At 48.5% G+C, this 25,305-nt stretch overlaps 1 protein-coding gene across 8 annotated transcripts in view; it reads right to left on the bottom strand.

Moving 5' to 3' along the window:
* Positions 1–25,264, bottom strand: part of DEGS2 (delta 4-desaturase, sphingolipid 2) — a 50,422-nt gene extending 25,158 nt beyond the window's left edge. For 3 of the 8 annotated variants that reach the window (XM_019639357.1, XM_019639358.1, XM_019639359.1), the window contains exon 1: positions 3,848–4,339. The gene's annotated coding sequence lies outside the window, so the exon portion shown is untranslated. Of the gene's footprint in view, positions 1–3,847; positions 4,340–6,329; positions 7,892–18,533; positions 18,668–20,339; positions 20,594–24,527 lie in introns of those variants that run through there. The other 5 variants (XM_019639360.1, XM_019639361.1, XM_019639364.1 and 2 more) reach the window with 3 other exon arrangements.
* Between the last annotated feature and the right edge of the window lie 41 nt (positions 25,265–25,305).

Below are 25,305 nucleotides of genomic sequence, written 5' to 3'. Positions count from 1 at the left end.
CTAGATGTCCTTGAATTCCATCTCAAGCACGACCACTGTTAGCCCTCTGCAGGGACTGTGGGATGGGACAGTTTTGTTCTCATTCAAAAAGCTGTCACTATATCAGTGGAGCATGTTAAAATTGATGGCATCTTAGACACAAGAAAAAAATATATATATACACATATATATGATACAAATTAATGTATTTATCCTGATGTTAGTTTTCATTTAAAATTATATTGTGATGAGGATGGTAGAGGGAAGGAAAGAGGAAGAAAAAACAATAGTGTCATTATTACTCAGAGTTGGGAGTCAGTAGATACTCTTTAGAGAAATAAAGGATTAAGTGTGTCATGTAAAATTAAAAAGGTAACCACAAGTACACAGCTACAAAATTTCCAAAATATCAGAAGAAACACTTGTATCCAAATTAAGCAAATATTTTATAACCTCCAAAAATAGTAAGTATAAAATAAGATGACTTCATTGAGACGATAGATTTGTCACAGCGATTATATGCAGGTGAACTCATCTGTGAAGGGAAATGCCTGTCAGATGGTTCACATTCAACACAAGGCTGGAGGCAAGACACTCCCCAAACAAGACTCAGAAAGAATGAAAATAAAAGGATGGTGCAAGAGGTAACAGGCAAATGCCAACAGAAAACAGGAGTCAGGTTCAAGGCAATACATTAGATGAGGCCAAGAGGAGTACTTTATATGATAATGAATGCAAGTAACAAGGAAGCTATCACATACCTACTATGTACCAAACAGCATGTGTTAATTTTTATGCATTAAGGAACAGAGTGAAGAAATAAAATGGAGTCACTTTCGTCAAGCTGCTAAATTACCAAAATCAAGGAGGTTGAGGCATGAGGAAATCATTCTATTTTTGTTTTAACTAGCCTGGGAACTTACACCTTTGAACTTTCCAGTCCTACGTCAATGCCTGGATACATTGTACATCAAACCTCCAGGTAACCCTGATTACCCTCCGAAGGACTCACATATCCAGACCACCTGACATCCACCTGACATCCATGATCCAGACGGCCTGACGTCTGACTGATAACCATCCTGGAGCAATTCTAGGGTTAAGAAGGCAACACTGAAAATTCTCAGGAAACTACTTTTTACTTTAAGAACTCAACTCTCCTTTCTTCTTTGGAACACTTCTGGGGTTTTGCTTAGCTGTGTTTCCAGTTTGCAAACTGTAAGACCCCTGAATAAACCTTTATCATTTATTTCTAGCAAAGCCCCCAGACTCTTTTTGAGGTCAGTTGAGAGCATCAAATAACACAGTATCTACTACATTGATACAATGAAAGAAATACAAGGAAAAAGAGTAAAAAACACAACCATTGTAGAAAATTTTAATTTATCTCTTTATTTTATATCTGTACACAGATATGTGTACAAAAAAATCAAGTAAGGGGCTGGCCGAGTAGCTCGGCTGGTTAAGAGCTCACTTGGGAGTGCCAGCTCTGAGCAGCAGGGCTGCAGTTCGGATCCCACATTGAGGGCCAGTGATGCTCGCCCTCTACAGCTAAGATGATGAACAACAGCTTGACCTGGAGCTGGGCTGCTGTGAGTCGCCATTGACGGCATAGGCTGCAGCTGGGCTGCAGTGGGCTGCCATAAGCTACTATGAGTGGCTGGCAGCCTGCATGAGCAGCCGGCAGCCGGTGTGAGCTGCCGGGAGCTGCTGTGAGCGTCCGACCAGTGACCCACGAGCGACTGCCTCACCCGGGAAGAGCACAATGATCACACCAACATGGGCCAGTGAAGCAACGTCCTCCACAACTAGACTGAAGAACAAAAACAGCAATTTGTCTTATCTGTCTGTTCCCCTCCCCTGATTCCCCAACGCTGTTTCCCTCCCCCCAATTCCCCAATAAAAATCTTAAAAAAAAAAGAAAAGCATTATATTAAAAAAAAAATCAAGTAAGATTAGAGAAGACCTAATAATTATGGAGCTACAGTTAAATCATTTATATTAAACTTTCTATCTTAAAAAACAGACTACTCCTTTGCAGATGGACATCTGAACATTCACAAAGATTGACCACATATTAAACCATTGTTTTAAAAACCTGTATACTCCAAAAAGTAGATGTAGCACAACATTCTCCAATTACAATGTAGGTCAAACCAGAAATTAATTACCAAACTACAAAACATGAAAAAGCCTACTACCTGTAAATTTAAAAACTCTTAAATTGTTCTTGGGTCAGAAAATAAATCAAGTTGAATTTTCAGAATATTTGGAAAACAATCATAATTGAAACACTGCATATCAGAACTTAAGGTAAACAGCTAAAGCAGTCCTCAGAGGGAAATTCATAGCTTTAAATGCTTACATTAATAAGGATGAATGAAAAATTAGTGAACTAAGTAGCTAACTCAAAATAGAGATAAACAACAATAAAATAGAAACAGAAGGCTAGAAATAATAAAAAGTGTAAAATGATGACTTAGAAAAAACCCAGAACTAAATAAAATAAATCCAGCAAAAACACATTTTTAAAAGTTGAAAACAGCTAAATCAGTACTTGATCTAGTTAAGAAAAGAAAGAAAATACAAATACACTAAAGGAAAGAATGATGGGAGTAGACTTTTCACTAAATACCTGAGATATTGTGATTTATAAGATATTTGGTCTACATCCAGTTCCTGGCTCACAGATCCCAAAACCCTTGGAATTTCCTAAGTGTTGGGAGTGATAAAGTTGTCTTTTGTTTTGTTAATGAGGTGGCTTTTGGACCCCACCCAAGGGTGAGGGCTGATTGCCAGGAGAACGAACCACATTAGAGGTTTGGAACTTTGAGTCCCAACCCATGACCTCCAGGGATGGGAGGGGCTAAGACTGAGTTCAATTGCCATTGGCCAATGAATTAGTCAATCGTGGTTACTAATGAAGGCTCCATAAAAACCCTCAAAAGGACAGCTCCTTGGCCCTTTTGGAGATCTTCCACATTAGGGAAACAGAATGCTTCCAGGTGCCATCTTGTGGGCCCCAAACTCCACAAGGACACAAGCTCCTTTGTTGGGGACCTTGCCCTATGTGTCTCTTTATTTAGCCATTGATTCGTATCATTTAATGTCCTTTGTAATAAATCAGTGATCAAGTAAGTAAATAGATTTTCCTGAGTTCTGTGAGCCATTCTAGCAAATTAATCGAACCCAAGGAAGGGGTTGTGGGAACCTCTGATTTATATAGCTAGTTGGCCAAAAGCACAGGTAACAACCTGGGGTAGCGGCTGGCGTCTTTGGCGGGCAGTTTTGTGGGACTGAACCCTATACTTGTGGCATCTGATTCTATCCCTGGATAGATCATGTCAGACTTGAGCTGAATTCTCAGACCCCCTGCTGATGTCCGAAAATTGCTTGTTGGTGTGGGGAAGCCTTCCCCTACCCCCCAAATACACACACACGCAATGGAACTGGGGACAGGAACCCTTTTCAATGACCTTTGTTGTTTTTAGAGTTGACTAGAGGAGGAGAGAAGCCATAACAGACAAATCAGTAAGGTTCAGTTTTGCGTCCCTTGTTTTGGCAAAGTCCTTGCTCCCATGAGAGTGAGGGGCCACCATCGCAGGACCCTGTAGGCGAGTCTGTTTTCCAGAAGCTTTGGTCATGGGTCCCCATCTGGACTGGCACAGGTGGGCGTTCTGAGAGGCCAAATAACGATTCTTGGCTTCTCAACCTCGCATCTCACAAAGCAAGAGGCACCCTCCTCCACACCTCGGAGCCAGTTGAGGGTGGGGGACCGGAAATGACCGTAGTGGACCCCCAACAAGGCTGGGGCCCTGGCTGGGGAGGGTCCTCTCTGCCCAGGCCTTGCCGTCTGGGAGAAACGTACCCAAATAATGATGCTTCAGGCCGAGAGAACAGCGCGGAGGCCGGGGAGTGCTCGAGGTGTCTGGCCGCTGGGGCTCCAGGTGAGGCCTCCTGGAGGAGGCCTGCGTGCGTGCTGGGACTCACAAAGAGGCGAGGGGTGCTTGGGGGCGGGGGCACAGGGAACCTGTAACTCCCAAGGCCTCTCGCAGGCACCCTCTGACCCTCAGAGGCCAGGCGCCGAGGCTCAGCAGAGTGGAACGGTGCCAAGGTGCCAGACCGCACAAGAAATGACCACTGCCCAGTGGACGCCGGAGGCCGGACGGCCTCGGCGACTAAGCACGTCCTAGGAACTTCACAGACATTGACATTTGGTCAAGCGGACGTCCAGGTAATTGCTAGTCGCCCACCTGCCGCGGGAGCGCCCCCATTACTGCGTGTCGGCTGCCGAGGCCGCTCCTTGCCGCCCTCTGCCGGCCCGTCTGTCCCAGCTGGGAGCGCAGCCGGGGCGGGAAGATCAGACCCGCCGGACTCCGGAAGCACGGGCCCTGCCGGTGCGGGGATTGGCCACCGCGGGTCAGGTGCGCCCACTCGGAGCCAACCAGCGAGGGAGGCGGGTCTCACCCGGCGCACCCCCACCCTACGGCGGGCGGGGGGCGGGAAGCCGAGCGCTCTCTTTCCGGCTTCGCGGGACCTCGTCCCGTGCGCGTTGGGGCTGTTGCTCCCCCCTCCCTTCCCCACCCAGCGGCCGGAGCATTGTTTTCAAACCACGCAGTGGCGTTTACGGGATAAAGACGCAAAGTCTTCCCAGACCCCGAGGCCCTGCGGCCTCCCCTCCTCCTTTCCCTGAAGCGGGCTCCTCTGCGCCAGGCACTCTGCGCTCGCACCGCCTGCTCCCTCTGGCGCCAGGCTTTTATCCAGCCCGCCCGTGCCCTCTGCTTAGCCTGCCCTTCCCCCTCTTCCTCTCACTCCTCTCCTAGCTTGCTCCAGCTGATCCTCCTAGACCCAGCTGGCGATGGGTTACGGTTCCTCCCGGGGGACTTCTTCAGACCCGGCGCACCTTCCCTCTCCCAGCACTGACCACCCTACTGGGCTGTTGGCTTGCTTGTCTACAACCCCTGACCTTTCATCTCCGTATACCCCCACCACATAAACAGCCTGGTACTCAGTAAGCACTACCCGTGTGTTGATCTGAACCAAGGAGAGGGACGATGGTTGAGGAACTAACATCTCGGCATCATCAGGGTACCAGGCCCCATACCAGGCACTTTATAGGGCTGGCTAACTTTGTTCTGTGATAGCCCTGGAAGTAAAGCATTTGGGTCCCCTTTTCCTGGGGAGTCAGGAGAGGCTCCAAGAGGCTGAATGGCCCAGGGTTCCTCAGCTGAACTGGTTGGGGACAGGACTGGGGTGCTGGGCTCACCCCCATGCAGGCAACCTGGACCTAGGGGCTCTCCTTGGGAAAACTAATGGGCAGGCCCCTCTAAAGGAGAGTTAGCACATTTCTATGTTCCCATAAGACCCTTGTAGTAAGAGAAGTGAAGCATCTGGGGCCCCAACAGGGACACAGCTTGACCCATTATCATTTTTAAGGGGGAGAGGGTGGGATGGGGGTGCTCAGCAACGCTGCCTGACCATTCCTGTGACCTTTGGCTTAAGTGCTCTGTGCCTCAGTTTCCTCATCTGTAAAGTAAGGTAGTATGTGCTTCTCCAGCTACTTCGAGTAGGTTATTATATGCATTTTTTTTTTAAGATTTTTATTGGGGAATTGGGAGAGGGGAACGGACAAGTTGCTGTCCTTTTGTTCTTCATTCTAGTTGAGGACGTTGCTTCACTGGCCCATGCTGGTATGATCATTGTGCTCTTCCCGGGTGAGGCAGTCACCCACCAGCCATTGGACGGCTGCTCACAGCGGCTCCCAAAAGCTCCCCCCCCGCTGCCGGCCGGCCCCACTGCAGCCTACGCCGCCGTTGCTGCTGACTCACAGCAGCCCAGCTCCAGGTCGAGCTGTTTGTTGTTCACCATCTTAGCTGTAGAGGGTGAGCGTCACTGGCCCTCATGTGGGATCAGAACCGGGGCCCTGCTGCTCAGAGCTGGCGTCCCAAGCCAACTCCTAACCAATGCGCCACTCAGCTGGCTCTTTTCATTTATTTTCTTTTGTTGTATATGCATTTTTCAAACTGGGAAGAAATGTTCCAAAGCATTAACAGTGGGATTCTGGTGATTTATTTATTTATATTTTTATGCTTATATGTACAGTGCAGGCTGTTTTACTTCCTGCTCACAGGAAGTTTCTGAAATGGTTGGAACTTGTCTGTCTTGGTTCTGACCCAGTGCGGTGCCTGGTGCACTGGTGTTTGTTGACTGAATAAGTGAATGATCATAAACATATGCCCACCCTCTTGGAACACTCACTTGAGTGCAGAATAATTCTACCCAAAGCAATTAAAAAACAAACTTTTATTAAAATATAGGTAACATACAATATTATATTATTTTCAGGTGTACACACCACAGTTATTCACCAAAGCAATTTTGATAATATGTAGAATTAGAAAGCTCTAGGAGGGAGCCGACTGGTAGCTAAAGGGGAGGGGCAGGCTTCTTATTAGAGGTGGTGTTAGTGGCACGAAAGGTCAGGATGGGGCAGACTTGTAGCGATCTGCATGGTCAAAAGCTCTGACACAAGAAGCCCAGGTGTGCCAGAGGTGAGCAGGGCACAGCAGAAGGGAAGGATGGTCCAGCCACAGTTGAGGGTCTCGCTGGATTTCACCTGGGGGCAGGGGGTACTCTGGAGCGGGAGAGAGACAGGATTGAAGTGGAGCTTCAGGGAGACTAGCTGGGCGGGTCAAAGGCAGTGACCCCATAGGGTGCCCAGCGGTCCAGCTGCGAGGTGGTATGCTCTGGGAGGATGGGAAGAAGAATGAGATTTCTGAAAGAGTTCATCAGGAGTCGACCTTCCCACAGAGCAAACTCCAGCCCCAGAGGGCTTCATCTGTGATTCTCATATGTATTTAAGAAACAGAGAATTCCACTCTTACACAAACTCAGAACACAGAAAAAGAAGGAGCTGCCCAACTCATTCTGTGAGGCAATCATAACCTTGACAACAAAACCTGATAAGGGAAATGTGAAAAAGTAATCGCAGTCATGAAAATAGATGCAAAAATCCTACATGAGTAACAAACTGAATCCCGCAATGCATAAAAAGGATAATGGGCCAGATCGGTTCAGAATTGGAAGACTCAACAAAACCTATCACTTTACACAAAAAAGAAGTCAGACCATCCTCTTTATAGTTGCAGATAAGATTCAAGATCCAGTCATGAGAAAAACTCTTAGCAAACTAGAAACAAAATGGAGTTCCTCGCTCTGATAAAGGGTAGTTAGAAAACTGCATAGCAAACATCACTTAGAACACTAAACGCTTTCCCTGTGAGAACGGAAACATGACGAAGATGCTCACTTCCAGTATGGTTCAAATTGTACTGGAGGTCCTGACCAGGGTAGTCAGGCAAGGGAAAGAAGGGTGTAAAGATTCCAAAGGAAGAAACAAAACTTATTATTTAGAGATGATAGAAAAGTCAAAGAATCAACAGATAAGATACACGTGTACTACAACACAAGAGTTTAGCAAGGTTGTGGGATATAAAAATCAATATGCAAAAAAAAAGTTCCATGAAAAAAATTCTAGCTATAACAATTAGAAAGTGAAGAACAACCACTTACAATAATATCAAACATAGGCCTCTTAATAAAACATGTACAAGAGCTCTTTGGAGAAAACCATAAAACTATTGTGGGATAAGGAGGCCTCAGTAAGTGGCAAGACATACCATGTCCATGGACTGGAAGACTTATTATAGAGAAGTCCGCCTTCCCCCTGTGACAGCCCCAGTTAGAGCCCTGGCTGTACTACAGCACTCACACTGGGCTCGCGCCTGCAGGGAGACGGGCGAGTCACGGTCAGGACAGGGCACGGCCTCTCAGTGCAGCAGTGTTTATGGAGGAGGGGGGATCACTTTCAGGTGAACTGGCCCATTGCTGCTGACCTCGTAAGTTGATGCACCTGTTTGGGGGCAAAATTTGATAACTTTATATGAAGATCCAAGAAAATGCTCCTATGCTTTGACCTCGTTATTGCTCTCCTGAAAATCATCCAAAAGAAAAAAAACCATAATTTATTTCTTGCCAGTGTTATTTGTAACACTGAACACTGGGAGAAAAACCCCATGTCCAGAGAGGGGGTTGAATTCTCTACCGCTTATCAGCTGTTTGAAACGTGGGGATGGTGTTCAAGCCCTAGGGATGACTGAAGGGCACCTGGCACCCAGCCAACAGCCCCTCCATGAAGCCTTTCTGGAGTGAGAATGAAGGCTCCATCTCCTCCTTTTGCCTGTGCTTCTGAGACAATTCTCCAGAGCTGGGCTCTGGCCACAACCCCAGGTTCATGCAGACCTTGTCTCCATGGCTCCCAACGCTCATCATTCTGCGCTTCTCAGTGCTGCACCCCACCTTCCTGCTTCCTGCACCCCAGTGCTGTTCTACCAGCCATTTCAGCTTACCAAGCACCCACCTGCAAGGCCCATCCTGAGAGGGCCCCAGCCAGGTCCAGCTGTCGCTGCCCAGCAAAACCCCGTGCACCCGCTGCCACGGCTTCCCAGAGCAGGCAGTGGCACCTGTCCACAGCACAGCACCTGTTCACACACCTGCTGGGCCCGGGCTACACCTGCCTTCAACACAACTGACTGCCCGCCCACCATCACTCATGTTCTGTTTCTTGCATTTCCTGTGCTCTGCTGGCTCTGGCAAGGCATGGGGTGAGAGAGGTCTCTTGTGCCCTGGCGCTCACAAGCTCCGGGGTAAGTTAGTGACCAGCCTCCCAACTGATGGCAGTCTCCATGATGGCCTCCACAGCCAGATGACCCCAACCCCAGAAGTAGCTTAGATAGAGCCCGGCCTGGTCCCACTGAGGAGCGCGCTCCTTGGTCTGTAGTCTCCCCACCCAGGGTCCTGAACCCCCGCATGCTAGGGCAAGTTACAGTCAAAAGCCCACGTAGGAACTAGCAGAAATGGGTTGTGCTGTGGCTTTTTTTGGGTATGACTTACAGATATAAGTCCATTTCAACCCAGAGGGGACTTGCCCAAGGTCACACGCATTTAGCAGCAGATAAGAATTCAGGTCCCTGACTGTGGCTGCTGCTTGCCCCTCCCACTTTGCTCTGTGCTTCCAAACAGAGGTGCTGGCACTCTTCATAGGACACAGGTAGGATGTGCCAGGTCACAACCTTACTTGTCTCACAACCCCCTTCAAAGCCAGGCCTCTTTCCCCAGTGGGGCTCAGAGAGGTTACGTCACTTGTCCAAGGTCACACAGCAGGTGAGGAGTAAGGACTGAATAGGTTCTTCCTAGTGGGTTTCCAGCTCTGATAGCATTTAAGATGCAGCAACAGAAGCTAAGAATTTGAGAGCTGGAGGGGCAGGCACTGGAGAAGCCCAGCTCATCCACGGTTAGAGTTCTACCAGAGAAGGGCTGTCTCCGGCAGCATTTCCCGGCACAGTAGGAAGGGAAGGCAGAGCTGGGCGCCAAACGCAGGTCCAAAGCCACAAACCCGCAAGCACACGTGTGAACACAAGCACGGGCTGCCCGGTTTCCTTCTCTCTTGCTCAAGCCTTCAATCTCCTTTTCTTCACTGTCCCAGGTCTTGTCTACCACCAACTTCAAGGTCATTCTGAGGCTCAATAGGGCAGATCCCCACTGGAAGTAACTGCCCAGTCATAGCCCCGGAAGTCACCTCTATTCCCTTTGTCCTGCAAATCTGGTGGCTTCCTTACCTCACCTTGATCTTGAGACAGTTGCTCCACTCCACAAAGAGCACATACTCGTCTTTCAACTTTTAGGCTGATGCATATTCCAACCTCATTTAAGGCTCTTTGTCCTTGAGGTAGGCTGAAAAATCTGTCTTTAAGACAGTCACACCCATAACCCAGGCTCCTGGCACCAGTTCCTGGATTCCGGGGTGAGTTTGGGTTGTTTGTGGGATCAGAACCTTGTAAAGCCACCCAGCAACTTGGTTTAAGGCAGGGGCCTGGCCAGCTTAAAACAACCCCAGGCATATGTAATGTGTAAATTACAGGCTGAAATTAAAGAAGGAAGTGGCAGTGCCAGTTAGTTCTGCCCTCCCCGCAAGGCTCGGGGATAGTAGCCTGGTTGGCTGACAACGCAGCCTGGAGTGCTGCTGTTGGGCCGGTGCGGCCCACACCCACTCCTCAGGCTTGTATTCAGCCAGCACTGACGGGGGCGCCTGCTCTCAGGACTTTTCCGTCTAACTTGGGGGGGGGGCACCCGACCAGCACGCTGACACTGTGGGGAAGGGGGAATCAGCTCCACAGTAAGGAAAGGCTCTGCCTTAGTTTGGTCCAGCTGCTGTGACAAAGGACCACAGACTGGGTGGCAGACAAACAACAGATACTTCTCTCAGTCCTGGAGGTTGGAAGTCTGAGATCAGGGTGCCAGCCTGGTTGGGTTCAGCATGGTGGCAGCTCTCTGCCAGTCACAGCTGACCATTTTCTGTGTTTTCACAGCAGGAGCAGAGGACCTCTCTGGGGTCTCATATAGAGGCACTAATTCCATTCACAAGGGCTCCACTCTCATAACCTCATCACCCTAAAGGTCTCACTTCAGACCTAATACCGCCTCACGCTAATACCACTGGGGACGAAGTTTCCACACGAGAATTTGGGGGGAGGGGGAAACAAACGCTCAGTCCTTGGCCAGCTCTCGGCAATGGTGACATTTTAAACAGACAAGGGCTAACGCGGAATTAAGAGCTTACAGAATCACTGGATGGGCTGAACACCATGGGCCAGATCCAGGAATGGTTAACCCACCCAAGAGCACACAGGTCAGGAGGTCGGGAAGCAGGCCACCACTGGGATGGCGTTCAAGTGTGTGCAGCACAGTAAGGTAGGGACCCAGGGATCAGAGCAGGGTGCCTGCTGCTGCGAAATGCCTCCCAGCACCCAGAAAACAGAGCATCAGGGAGGCCGCAGACTAAATAACTGGCCCTGTCACTTCCTACTTTAAATTGAACCTGTAATTTACACAATGCATATACTTTGTTGGTGTAAGAAATATCCAAACCTGTAGAGAATTTTTATGAGTTTATTTGAGCCAAACTGACAACATAAGCCAGGCAGCAAGGTCTCAAATGCTCTGGGGACTGACAGTTTTGCAGTTTTATACATTTGGAACTAAGGAGAAAAGTAAGGATGATTACAGGAAGGTGGGAGAAAGCAAGGCAGGATGGGATTACAGGATCAGTAACAAGATTACGTGCTCCCTTGAGGACGGTCATGCCTCCAGGGGTCTGCAAAAGAGGATCACTGGGCACTTCAAAGGTGTGTGAGCCTAAATGCACACAAACCATGGACAGGGCTGCTTATGGCAAAGATGAGCCTTTTACAAAAAAAGTTATGGGCCTGGGGCGACTGCCCACCAGGCCCTGCCCAGTGAGGGACTGTAATCAGGTGACCCTGTGAGGTTACTTTCGGTCATTGGACTTGTCAGATTTATTACAGAGCCTCTTTTTCATCCACAACCTGCACACACCCAAGCCTACGTTACGCCAGCCTTCCAAAATTGGGCATCTGACTGAAGGAACCCAATTTTCACCCAGAAGCCCAGTTACCAGGGAGTCTGGGAAAGTTTTTATCTTGCCAGACTCCACAGTCCTGGAACCAGCTCAGGAGAGAAGGCTGCAGTCCATCTCCCTCCCAGCAAAGAGGCTGGAGGAGGGCGGAGAAAGCTTCAGAGGCCTGATTGCCAGGTTTCGGTGTGTGCAGTGGGGCAAAAATAAAAAACGGCAGCACTGGAGAGTGGGTGAGAGGGTCAGGGTTCAGCTTTGCACACGCAGAGCTCAGAGGCTCTGGGAGTCCTTCCCAGGCCTGGGTTTCGCAGGGTGGTGGGAGCTGTTCTGCAGGTTATTGACCCATGGGGAGAAACATCGATAAAAGCCCGCTGACTGAAAAAAAGACTGGAATTTTTCTAGGGGGAAAAAGCTCCAAACCATAACCCATCTACTGGCTCTATTAATAACACACAAAGCCACAGCTGGTAAACAGAACAAGTATGAAATGTATACAGTAACTGCATTAAAGAGAGAGGAGCGGAGTGAAGCAGGGTAGGGAGGGAAGACCTGGGGGATGGGAAGGTGACAAACACAGAGAGGAAAGCATTGGGAAGAAGTCTGGGGATGATACAAAAAGGAGAGGAAAACAGGAAGAGAAAAGTGCAGAGAGAAAGGGAGATACAGCTGCAGTCAAATGGAGAGTGAGGGACAGAAGTGACGAGGGGGAAGTCTTTTCCTTCCCCTGCACAGAAGAACTCTGTTTCGTGTACTGCAAACATAAGAGATCCCATGCTTCTGGAAGCAGTCTCCAACTCCAATGCCGAGTGGTGATGGAAACAGCTGGACACGCTTCTCAGTCCCCTTCCTGGTGACCCAGATGTGGGCTGCCTGTCTCCTCCTAGCTGCTCAGAGTTCAGTAGATAAGTGTGTCTTGAATTCTCTATTCTCTCCCTTGCCTTGCCTAAGGTAACCATTATTAACTAATGAGTGTATGTCCTCGCTTCCTTTCTTCAGGTTCACATAACAAAGATCATATAGAAACACATGAGAGAGAGAGGAGGGGGGAGGGAGGGAGGGGAAGGAGAGGGGAGCAGGGGAGAGGGCGGAAGGTTTCAACATAGGCACAAGCACATTCGAAGCTTGAAGCTTGGGTAACAGAAACACCAGTGCTGGGAAGACTGGAGGGCCGGAATAGGGAGGGCTGGCGTCTAGCTAGAGTACTGAGGAGGCGTGGGAGGCGGAAGCTGAAGAATCCAGCTTGGGGAGGAGAGGCAGAGAGGGACAGGCACATCGGGGTCACGCAGAAAGCCCGGTGTGACTGCAAGGCCACCCTGCACAGGAGTAGGGCTGATGGGGAGCTCTGAATAGACGAGACCAGGGCCCAAGAGCTGACTTGGGATGGCACGGTGAGCAGAGCTCAGTGACCAGTGCGAGGAAGACACGCCTGGGGCTATGGGAACAGGGTGGCAGACGCCAGCCAGGGACATTTCAGAGCCAGAGGCGGCGGCCACAGTGTACAAGGAGAACCTCCAGGTGAGGGGAAGGGAAAGAGCTTACTCTTGAACCACCAGAGAAGGAAGTAGGTACAGCTTGAAAACAGTGAACTACTTCACAACTAATAGGCTTCTAAGTGGGGAGAAAGCTTCCAACTGTAATTCTTCCTTCCGGTTGGGAAACGTTACAGCTGGTGAAAGTACCCAAAAGCTCTGATACAAAATGAGAAACACTGGGAAAAATGCACAAATTCAAAACAGATGATTTGGCTTCCATAAGCTTTTCTTCACTTGCTACCTTTTTTTCTGATTATATGTTTATTTGTATGCCCACGTTCACAGCAGCATTATTCACAACAGACAAAATGTGGAAGCAACCAAGTGTCCCCTGATGAATGGGAAAGCAAAATGTAGGCCATCCACACAATGAAATATTATTCAACCTTAAAAAGGAAGTTCTGACGTTCGTTACAACATGGGTGGACCTTGAGGACATTTTAAGTGAAATAAGCTCGTCACAAAAGGACAAACAGAGCCCTGCATGACTCACTCACACAAGCAAGGTACCGACAACAGTCAAATCATCACGAGAAAAAGTGAACGGTGGGTGTGGGGGCCACAGGGCAGAGGATGAGGAGTTGGTGATCCATGAACCAGTTCAGTTTTGCAGGATGAAGAGTTTTGGGGAGTGGACGGTGGTGACAGCTACACAACAGTGTGAATGTACCTAATGCCACTGAACTGTGCACTTAAAAATGGTTAATACGGTAAATTTTATAAGTATCTTACCACAATAAAAAAAGAAACCAATTACCCCAAATCCTAGTCCCCAGACCCAAACTACATTGTTTTGATATTATTTACTTTCAAATTTTTTCTATACCTTTCCCCCCAAAGAAGCTGGGATTATACTATGTACACAAATATCCTACATTTTTGCTTTTTTTAAATTTTTATTGGGGAATCGGGGAAGGGGAAGAGACAAGTTGCTGTCCTTTTGTTCTTCAGTCTAGTTGTGGAGGACGTCGCTTCACTGGTCCATGTTGGTATCATTGCACTCTTCCCGGGTGAGGCAGTCGCTGGCCGCCCATTGGACGGCTGCTCACGGCCACTCACAGCAGCTCACAAAAGCTCACGCCTGCTGCCGGCCAGCCCCACTGCAGCCTACACTGTCACTGGTGACTCACGGCAGCCCAGCTCCAGGTCGAGCTGTTGTTCACCATCTTAGCTGTAGAGGGCGCAGCGTCACTGGCCCTCTTGCGGGATCCGAACCAGGGCCCTGCTGCTCAGAGCTGGCATCCCAAGCTAACTCCTAACCAACACGCCACTCGGCCGGCCCCATTTTTGCTTATTTTATCATAGCATTTTTTATATTATAACTATTTACAAAATTGAAAACCATTATATACAAAATCTAGTTTTATAATAGGTCATGGATTCCACGTGGATGGACCATGGCATTACCAAGAGGAAACACTTCAGACACAAGAAGAGGAACTCCCGCTTCGATGTCCAATCTGCTCCATCCCACTCCGCACCCCTGTTCCCAGAGGGAGCTACCTGCGGTCTGACGTGCGGAGGTATGTCTATTGCCCCAGCACAATGGCTTACACAAGCCCAGCAGTAGCAGTGGTTCACACTCCACTGTGCCTTACCAGTGAACCTGCACTTCTCTCAGCCTTTTCCTCACAGTCCTATGGTGGCTGCCACAGCCACAGCCATTACAACAGTTTGGGGGCAGGAAGGACAAGGGGCTGTCTCTTCTTGAGGCTCTATCTTTTATTAGGGAAGAGAAGCTTCTATAATAACACATTTGCCTTCACATTTCATGGGCCAGAATTGGGTCACATTCTTCCCTACTCCTTCGATCAATCACTGGCTAAAGGAAGTAAAATGTGGTTGCTTAGCTAATTTATCCCCCCAAGCCAAGGCAGTTCCACCCCCACCCCATAAGGGGTCAGATTTCCACCTGCTACCTGACAAGAAAAACTGAGTATCTCTGAGGAGGGAGTGCTGGGTATTGGGAGAAGAGCAGCTGTTAACCAGGTAATAAAGTGAATGCCACAGGGACCCCGTATGTTTAGCTACACAAACGCACATGTTCATCCATGACAAAGTAAGGTACTCAGTCATTCCTCTGGGTGGTTTCTAGAAGGTATTTATGCTACAACCCCAGTTTATTTTATTTTTTAAAGATTTTATTGGGAGGGTACAGTGTTGGAAACCCGTTTATTTAAGAGCTATATGAGTTAGCTGCCATTAAGCTGGCAGGAAAACACATTGGATGAGAGTCAATACACCCCATCTCAATAGGGTCATATGACAGATATACCTAATAGGATGCAGATTTACATATTACATTTGGCATGTAATATGCCAGTCACTAAATTTGGATCCTAAAAACAACAACAGTTCATCTATAGGGTGGGGGGTATGATTTAAAAGCTGTGTGTGGGAGCAAGCAGTAGCTAGTTCGTAGCTCTAAACACTGAAAGAGATGAAGTCTAACAAATTTGGACATTATGAGCTCAGTGCTGGACAGGGCTTCTGACTCCCTGTTGCAGCCGGAAGTGGACTGGCTCTCTTCTCTCGACTCAGCTCTGCATCTAGAAGTCAGTGGTTTTTGGGGGAGGGGTGGGGGGGGAGAGAGAAAGGGATGAGCAGAGTCCAAGCAGAACTACTACTTAGAGCTGGAAGAGATGTGGGCAAATCTATAAAACACCTCTATCTGCCTATAATACAAATAGCACTGTTACTTGTTACCCACTGCATTTATTTCGATAGAAAATGGTTGTTTTATATGGGTACTCTGTAGTGGTAGCTGCTGTAACAGGATTTCACTTGTAATGCCCTTTGCTTGGAGAGGGCTGGATGAAAGATTGTGTCAGCTTCATCTGAGCAGGTCAAAATATAACTACCTTTCCAGAGCACAGTCATTTTGAATAATGCTTCTGGGAAATAATTAGACTACATCATTCTCATGTAGTCTGGGGTGAGCATCTTCTTTATTTTCCTCACCTTATAAACTAATTCCAAGATTGATGATTTTTCACTGTTTGAAATGAATTTTCTATACTTGAGTCTACTTTCCAGACAGTTGTTTATCTGCTTGCAAATCCATACCACTCAAAACCTCTTAAGAACAAGTAAGCTAAAATGCACAGTCCTGGAGTTAGGTTACTTAAGACTCTGAAGACACTGTTCAGCCTAGTGAAGAAGCATTTTCCTGCCCTCCCAGCCCCCATCCAACTAAACCTCCATGTATTTAACACTCAGTTTGTTCCAGCTCTGAGTGCTCAGAAGCATGGAGAAGAAACATCCAGGCATTCCTGAAGCTTCTAACCCAGGAACTATGTACAAGTAACTAAAATAAAAGACAGCTGCCTGAGTCGTGAGTTAGGACTATGACACGCTGTGGGGGAATAGGAGACCAGGACAGGGATTGTTTCTAACAGGGGGATCTGGGCTTTCCTTGAGGCACGTTCTGAGCCAAGTAGAGAGGCTGCTGGATCAGAGGAAGCCTCCTAAAAGGGCAAGGAAGGCCTCCTAAAAGAAGGGCGTATGAATCAAGAGAAGGGGCACAGTCATCGACAGTGAAACTTCTGCGAGGCCAGACGTCGGGAGGAGCAGGAGGGGTGGAAAACACAGTAAGAGACGAGGGAATTGATTTAGTGCCTTATATGCCAGGAGCACTGTATATATTATTTCACTCAAACTTTACAGCAATCTTGAACGGTAATATTCCTATTGTACAGATAAAGAACTGGCCCAGAGAAGTCAAGAAACTCCTTTAAAATCACTTAGCTAACAACTGGTGGAACAAAATTCAAATCCACGTCTGTCTGATTTCAAAACTCCTACTTCTTCTGCTATGCCAAGTCTCCTTAAAGGCCAGCTCAGGATCTGGGACTGTCTTCTACCTGCAGTAGGGTGCAGGAGGACAGGAAGGCACCAGGGATCAGGCCCCCGTGTGTCCTGCAGAACTGGCCCTGCTTGCCTCTGGGAACGGGAGGCAAATGAGAAACTGTCTCTGCCCTTAAAGAATGTGTAGTTTTGTGGGAAAGCAGAAACACCAACACAACTTTCATTATAATGTAAGAACAATGACTGCAGTTCAGGCAGAACGCCATGGAAATACCCTTCCAAGGAAAGCTTCCTAGAGATGTCATCTGAGCCATTCTGGAAGAGAAGTTGAGGAAGTGAGAAAGGATAGTTTAGGTAGAGGAAAATGAGGTCTGAAAACAAAGGTAGGAACTCTCACATGTGTATGTCTGGGGTAGGAGGAGTACAGGACGGGAGGCCAAAAGGTTTAAGGAACACCTTGCTGAGGAGCTGACCCGTCCTGCAAGCCCTGAAGCTCCAACAGGGGGCTGGTGGGGTCCCGCGTGCCTGCTAGACAAACTCAGGAGCGCCTCAGGAAAGGAAGACTGGAGGCAGGTAAAACAGCTGCTTGGCAAAGGTCCCGGTGAGGGCCGGGCCTATGCGAGGCCAGCAGCAGCAGCACAGGAATGGAGAAGTTGGTTTGAGAAATACCGAGGATGTAAACTCATCAGGACTTGGTGGCTAGGGAGTGACAGGAGTCGAAGAATTTCCTGATTTCAGTCCCTGGCAACTGGGTGAGATGGGCTGGAGAGGAAGCGGGCATAGGAGGGGAGAGAGAGAAGGTGGGGCAGACCCGGTGAGTGAGAGGTACCCTGGGACACTGAGGAGGGCAAGCTGCAATACGGGACATGGATTAGGAGCTCCGGAGAGAATCCAGGCTAGGCACAAAGCTAAGCACGGTCAGCATGCAGGGGCTTGTGGAAGTCACAAGAGTGGATCAGGTGACCCGGGAGAGCATGCAGAGCAAGGAGAGCACCAAGAGCAAGAAGTCAGACGCAAGAAGATGAAGAAAGAGGAGAACGGCTAAGACAGCCAAGGTGGGAGTCCCAGGGACAGAGGCAGGCCATGTCAAGTGTTGAGAGAGGATCAGTCAACAAGGTCAGAAGTCTTCACCTGTTTGGGAACACTAGCAGGTGGATGACAGAATGTCTGCCGGAGACACGGTGTCCAGGTTGAATAGATGAGGTAGACTGGTGAGACAGACTTGGTCCCAGCAGGCTTCGCTGAGAATGGAAGGGGTAAGGCGATGGCTAGAGGGAGACACAGGTTTTTAAAGCTCGAGAGAGAGAGCCTTGATTTTAAAGACCAGGAGAGACTTAATCCAAAGGAAGAGAGCCAGGGAAAGTGGCAGGTCCACGGGAGAAGATGAGTGAATGCGCAGGGACCCAGGGAACACCACGACGGGCATGAGCACAGCAGAGGCATGGCCTGCGAATGGGGGGAGATGGCTGGCATGTGAGGAAATCAATTCTGATCCCTCCAACTTCACTGAAGTGGGAGGCAATGGAATTGAGCTACTGCAGAGGGAGGGGGAGGGGGACATAAGCAGATTTCTGAAGGACTTCGAGAAGAGTAATTTAGAGAATTTGCTGAGCAAAACAGAGGAGGGGGGTTGAGTTAGGACAGGTAAAATGAACTGTCACGTGACATGAAACACTCAGCTGCTGCTGGAGACTATGAATAAGGCATGACAAAAATCTACATACATGAGTGGTGTTTCCTCCAGTAGATGCCAGGATTTCAGAAGTAGACAGGAGTGGGTTGATCCAAGGGTAAAGTTTCATCAGGCATAAGCAGTACTGGAAGCTGAGAATATTGTGATCAACCACGGTGTTCTGGTCTGGGAAAGAAGAGAGATTAGGAAGGTCTGAGGCTGAAATAGAGGGATGAACAGGAGAAGGTGTGAGTCTGGAGAGGAGGGGATACTGGGAATTTAAGATTCCAGATGTGGTGCTAAGGAATTACAAGGACCAGGACATGTCAGCTGAAAAGAGGCAGAAATGAAGGTTAAATGGAGTCGCGAAGGCTAACATATAGAGGCTGTGCTGATTCAAGTCAACTAAGGGTCTAGTGTGGCTTAGGTCACACCAGATAGGAAGACTGTAGACTAAGTGTGACACGGGAGAGGGTGAGGAGATGGCAGAGAGGGTGGCATCTGTGATGGCGCTGGCCTCAAACCATGTCAGGGTTAGCACTGCCTTCAGATGATTTGGTCAGAAAGTCACTAGGAAGATTCAGGCAATCCAAGGTCGCATTCTTGCCACTGATATTGCCACCTAAACAAAATAGTGTAAGGACACTCCCAATCCATTCCTTGGGTAGTAACAGGATGGCACAGTTTACAACATAATAAAGTGCCTCCTGCCCACCCCTTCCTTTCAATCTCAGGTTTAAAATGACCTAAAGGAGGACACAATTGTGCCCTAAAGAGCACGAGGGGCCCGGCTGAGTGGTGCGTTGGTTAAGAGCTGGCTTGGGATGCCAGAGGGCCCCGGTTCAGATCCCACATATGAGGGTCAGTGACACTGCCCTCCACAGCTAAGATGCTGAACAGCAGCTCAACCTGGAGCTGGGCTGCCGTGAGTCGCCAGCGACGGCATAGGCTGCAGCCCCTGCTGCAGTGGGTTGCCATGGGCTACGGTGTGTAGCCAGCAGCCAGCGTGAGCAGCTGTCCAGAAGCCGGCGACTGATCTGCCTCACACAGGAAGAGCGCAATGATGACGCCAACTTGGGCCAGTGAAGCAACGTCCTCCACAACTAGACTGAAGAACAAAAGGACAGCAACTTGTCTGTTCCCCTTCCCCAATTCCCCAGCGCTGCTCCCATCCCCCAATTCCCCGATTTAACAAAAAAAAAAAAAAAAAAAAAAAAAAGAGCACGAGGTAAGTTTGAGAGCAGCTCTGAACTGGACTGTGGTTCCCTGGAGCGTGGAAAGAAGAGGCTGATGGTCTCCTCTTACCTGTCTCCCACCTCAGGCTGCTGTTCCTGAGTGGTGGCTGTTAACCTCATGTGACAAAACCCTTGCCAAGTCTTCTTGGGTTTACCCTCCAGCCAAAGCACCTCTGTGTCCCAAGGGGAAAAGTAACCCGTAAGACTCCAGCAGCTGGATCTCAGATAGATACACTTCCAAAAGGAGCTCCAACATTGAGAAATTGACACAGAAAACACACAACACAAAAGCAAGTTGTTTATTCTACTTTTAATAGATAATCTGCCTAGCTCAACAGAGGTTAAAAGCCTATCACTGATGACAAATCTCTTTTTTTTTTTATAAAAAAAAACACGTCTGGCTAGCAAATGAATTCTGGGCCACTAAGAAACCAAGTGAGCACTGGGTCGTGTGCAAAGCATCAGCTACAAGGCTGGCAGTGCCTGGATGCAAAGCACAAGCACAGAAGCTGAGATGTGCGTGGCAGGGGCTAGTTCACCTGCAACACTTGAGAAGGGTGAGGGGCACACACAGTAGTCCCAGAGAGCGTAAACACTGCCTGCCAGGTCGGGCATTTACTTACCATTACTGCTGACTCCTACAACCCCTGATGGCTGGCATTCCTGGGACTGGTTTAGGGTTGAGGAAATGAAGAGTAGAGGGTATGGGACTTTGTGGATGTTACACAGGTGACAAATGACACAACCAGGACCTGAGACCAAGTTTTGAGGACTCGACTGCTCTTTGCACCGATCAGTTTTGCAGCTGTTCAGCCTTCCAAGGCCTGACAATTTCCACTATTAATCCTCAAGTTCAGGTGGGAACTTTGAATGAGGACTGGTTCATGAAAAACAAAGTAGGACATGATGTTAGTAACCAAGTATGGAGAAAACCTCTGCCATCTTCAATAGCAGTTTCGGTGGATTAACTGGTTAATTAGATGAATTTCCAAGGCTAAAAAACAGCCTTTTTGTATTGAGTGCTAGAGGCCTATCCCCAGTATTGACGAATTTATCACCTGATTTATTTTATCTACTCCCTTTTCACACAGAATTAACATTATAAAAAAGAAAGCCAATTTCATAATAAAAAATAATTTAATAAAAAAAAAGAAAGAAAGAAAGAAAGAAAGCCAATTGCTGGATTGTGCCCTTTGTGGTCTGTTCAACTCCCAAACTCTCTTCCTCCCAGGCCTTCCCACAACTGGAATTGAGACAAGTCTTTGTGAGATGCCTATTCGCAGCCTATGTCCCCTGTCCGGCAGGCCCCATGAAGACAGGCTGTTCGTCTTGCTTCTGTATCCTCTGGGCGGGAAAGCCAGGGCTCACAAACGGGGAACAGCTGGGCTCACCCAGTCCCCCAGCTCAGGCCTCTAACCAATAGGGAAAGCCCCCATTCCGCCCATTCTGAGTACAGGTAACTCCCCAGTCCACCACACGAAGCTCCTCACACCACTAGTCCGTGAACAAGACACGTCCCATCTTTCTTACTCTGCGGTAAGTATGCGGTGAAACAAATATGGCTGTGAAAGTTACGACGATTGAATGAGAATTTTCTACTCATTCTGTTCCAACGTGCGAGCTGCATTTGTTTGGAAGGGCAGGTGGCAGGAGCAACTGCAGTACAAGTAAGTTTATTAGCTTCTTTAAGGGGCATTCTAATAGCAAAGTAGAGAAAAACGAGGTTCACCTATTATTAAAGATTTCAACTTTCCTTAGACTTATGGGCAATAACCAGATTCATTTACTGTAATAAACCACTTAGGCCTCAGAAAAAAGAATTTGACTAAAACCTTATAAAAGGATATAAAATGTTGCATAAATGATGTTAGCTTAATAGACACAGGCCATTTCACCATAATTTAAGCTCCAAATCTCACATATGCATTGATTTTGGGGGGTAAAAGTATCCCTTTAATAGTTCAAATTTCAGGTTCCACATCTAGCAAGAATAACTATAGTTTAAATGTTTAAGAAAACATGTACAAAGTTCCAGCTTCTCATTTAATTTGCACTAATCCAAACTAAGGGAGACTCATGTAGATGCATAAACATGACTTTTCATCCTGATTTTTCTAAATATCGGCACAGGGTCCTACCCCAGAACTTAGAGGCTCTGCAGCCTAACAACAGGCAGGAAATGCTAGCCCTAGCTCAGGCCCATCGCTCCCTTGTGATGTGACTGTGAGCAGCTCCCCTCTCAGCGGGTTTCCCTGAAGCCACCCGTCCTGCCCAACTCTAACATCCTCCACGCTGTAACTGATGCAGAGCACCAACTGCCTACTCGAAGTAGCTTCAAAATAACTAGACATTAGAACCAAAAGGCAATTTCATGAGGCAGCTAAATTAGCTTGGGGTGAGGGAAATTATTTAGCATGAGTTCATTGCTTGAATCATTCCCGAGCTGCTAGAAATAGAAATGGTAGAATTGGATTGAAGTTATTAAGTTTCCCAATAATCACTAAATAAGATACTCTGAAAAAAGCAGGCAGAGGGCCACCAGGCATCTTTTAACTCACATCCTTTGTTCTTCCACCTACTCCCCCCTTCCACAGGTGCCCCTTCTTAAACCTTGTGCTCTTAAAACTCAGTAGGAGCACTGAACGGAAGACTCAGAAAAGGAACCATTAGGAAATGAAGGAGGTAAGGAAACATCAAGTATTGTGGCTAACAGTCCACATCTCTGTCCTCATCAGGTAGCCAGATCACATATTACTTGCAGGATATTTGTCACCACAACTACTCAGCCATTACAGAGCTCTGACTTCTTGGAGATTCTAGAAAGCTTTGAACAGCTTTTATGATTCTTCTAATGTTTTTTCTTCTGTAGTTGCTGACATTCATTTCCACAGTAGACTGGAAGCTTTTTGTACAAAGTTGGAGCTTTTGAGACACTTGAAAATGTCAAGCACTATCACACAGAACTTCTCTGTCAATGCTTTCCACTTCATTTTTTGATGAACCAAAAAGCAAACAATCATTCCATGTGCAAGGCATAGAGCTGCAGACAGACAGAGCCACAATCTTTGGAAGATGGAAGGGTAAAAGCACCCAAACACGTGTAAGAGAAATGCCAGATTGAGTAAGTGATGTTAATCATTTGTCGTGTTGCCAAAACAAAAGAACTCGAGAAGTTCAGACAGATCATTCATGGGTCCAATTCAGAATAAAAGTAGTGAAATTATCCATACCTTTAGAGCCCCATGGCTCTGAAACTGCAATTTAACCTGTCCTCCTAAATTGATTTTCACTTTCAGCAGCCAGAACAAGCAGGCTAGAGCCAATACTGCAGTCTTCACACGTCTAGTCCTAAGATAGTCCTAAAATACTCGCAGCTAAAGAGTGGAGGAAGGCAAGAACACCTCCCACCACAGAAAACTCGAGGCCTAACAGGTCGCCTGCTCTGGGGAAGTTTTAAAAGCTATTTATGGATAGCATTTATGATAGCATTCAGGGGCATCTCGGTACTTTCTCACACCTACCACCTTTCCTGACAGCTCTCTTCACTTGATTGTGTACATCTACAGATCTGAGACTCAGAAGCTAGGCTGCCTGATTGGGTTACTTCCCCCATTTCTCTTTTATCTATGCGGAAGTATCAATGGCTTGCAAAAACAGTTTCCTATCAATTATTAGCGAATGGGGAAAATGGAAGTACGCCACATAAAAATTCTCCCACAACTGGTTTTCATTTGTGAAATATTTATGCATAATTTATAAGCTATGAAGCCGGAAATGACTTATTTCAACAGAATTTGACTTTGCCAAACTGTGTGGGTGCAGCACTCCAAAGGGAATTACTCAGGTTTTAAAACTCAGATTAAAAAAAAAAATGATCTAATTTTTCACTCCTCCCATTATTCTCAAAAATCAAGTCCAATACCATTTAGAAAAAAGTAGGGATTAAATTTGACTGATCAAGTCACTTCCTAATCAGAATGCACAAAAACTTTCCCCTAATATGTTCTCAGAAAGACACCCACTTGTTTTAACAAGTTGGATCTAAGATTAAAGTATTACAGTTCAGAAGAATCACTGCAAGAACACTATCCCAAAAGACAAGAGTAAACATGGAGAATTTACACGTTCAAGAACTTCACAAGCGTTAAATTGGCCAAACGAGTATAACAAAGGCACACCTTCCCAAGTTTTCAAGAGTTTATCAGGAGAAAATCTTTAATTCTATTGCTTTAAAACAACTGTCAGGTCGACTAAAGGATAAATAGGGGCAAAACCACTTCGCTGCAATATACCTAGCTATTCAGGAAGGTTTAAGTTAACGCTAATTCGTGCCAGGAAAAACCTAGGCTCTGTTGCAGTTGTAAAAACAGGGCGGGAATTTTCTATGAGACAAATAGAAGCCTGGTGGGTCTAAGAAGCATCTACGAAAGTGAGAAATGGGTGAAGACAGTGGTCAAGGGAAACAATGATTGGCTGGAGAGCAAAGAAAGGGAAGCTCAGGAGAAAATTTCAGAAAGCCGTAAGAGCCGAGCTACACGACGAGCAGCGGGGACCCCGAGTTCCAAAATCTACCGGGAAGCAGGCAGCCAACGGTTCCGTCCCAGGTTTCCGCGGGTCACAAAAGGATAACGGACATGCTCCCAACGGTGGACCTGGGGGCTCCGCGCGCCGCTTCCGTCCGCCCGCCAGGCGCGGTCAACCTGCGCTCGGCCCACGGGCCCAGTGGGGCGATGCGGGACCGCAGCCGCTGGCGGACATTTTCTTCTGTTGCCTGCCCGCCCGCCTTTGTTCGCCTGGCTCTCCTCACTCACCCCGCCGCCATCGCCCGCCTGAAACCAGGAGCCACACCAAACGCCCTCCGAAACGAAAAAGGACGCTCAAGCGTTTCTCGTCAAAAAAGACTTTATTGGGGCGCCGGGGCCGCCCCGCGCGCGCCGCCCACTCCCTCGCGCTGACCCTCGGCCCCGACCCCACGCTCGGCCGGCCCGCCCTCCCCCGCGGCGCCTGGGGCCGCGCGCACCGCTCACCGGCTCCTGAGGCGGCGGGGGCAGTGACGACGCCCCGCTCACGAGTGCGGCCCGGGCCCGGGGCGACGGGTTTTGCTGCGGTTGCACCGCGGAGGGTAAGAGCCGCACAACTGGCGGTCGCGGCGGCGATTGCGCGCTGACGTCACGCGCCGCGAGCCAGCCAGCGCGCGCGGGGGCTGCCCCCAATCCGGGAGGAGCCCCGGGCAGTGGGCGGGGCCGCGGAAGCGAACGGGCAGATCGATTGGCAGAGGAGGAGGAGCGAGAGGGCAAGCGGGCGAGTGGGAGCGAGGCGGGGCGGGCCGAGGCCAGCGCGGAAGTCTCGCGAGGCCGAGCCCGAGCGGAGTGTGGCGGCGGCGGCGGCGGCGAGATCTGGGCTCGGGGTGAGGAGTTGGTATTTGTGTGGAAGGAGGCGGAGGCGCAAGAGGAAGGGGGAAGCGGAGCGCCGGCCCGGAGGGCGGGAGGAGGCGCGGCCAGAGCGGGCGGCCAAGGTGCGGCGAGGCGGGGCGCCGCGGCGAGCAGCGGTCGAGCGAGCGCGGGGCGCACCGAGGCGAGGAGGCGGGGA

This window comes from Hipposideros armiger, unplaced genomic scaffold (assembly GCF_001890085.2).
Source record: "Hipposideros armiger isolate ML-2016 unplaced genomic scaffold, ASM189008v1 scaffold_43, whole genome shotgun sequence".
NCBI classification, from domain to species: domain Eukaryota; kingdom Metazoa; phylum Chordata; class Mammalia; order Chiroptera; family Hipposideridae; genus Hipposideros; species Hipposideros armiger.
The sequence above is the reverse complement of the archived record's forward strand: the minus strand, read 5'-3'. Positions and strand labels throughout refer to the sequence as shown.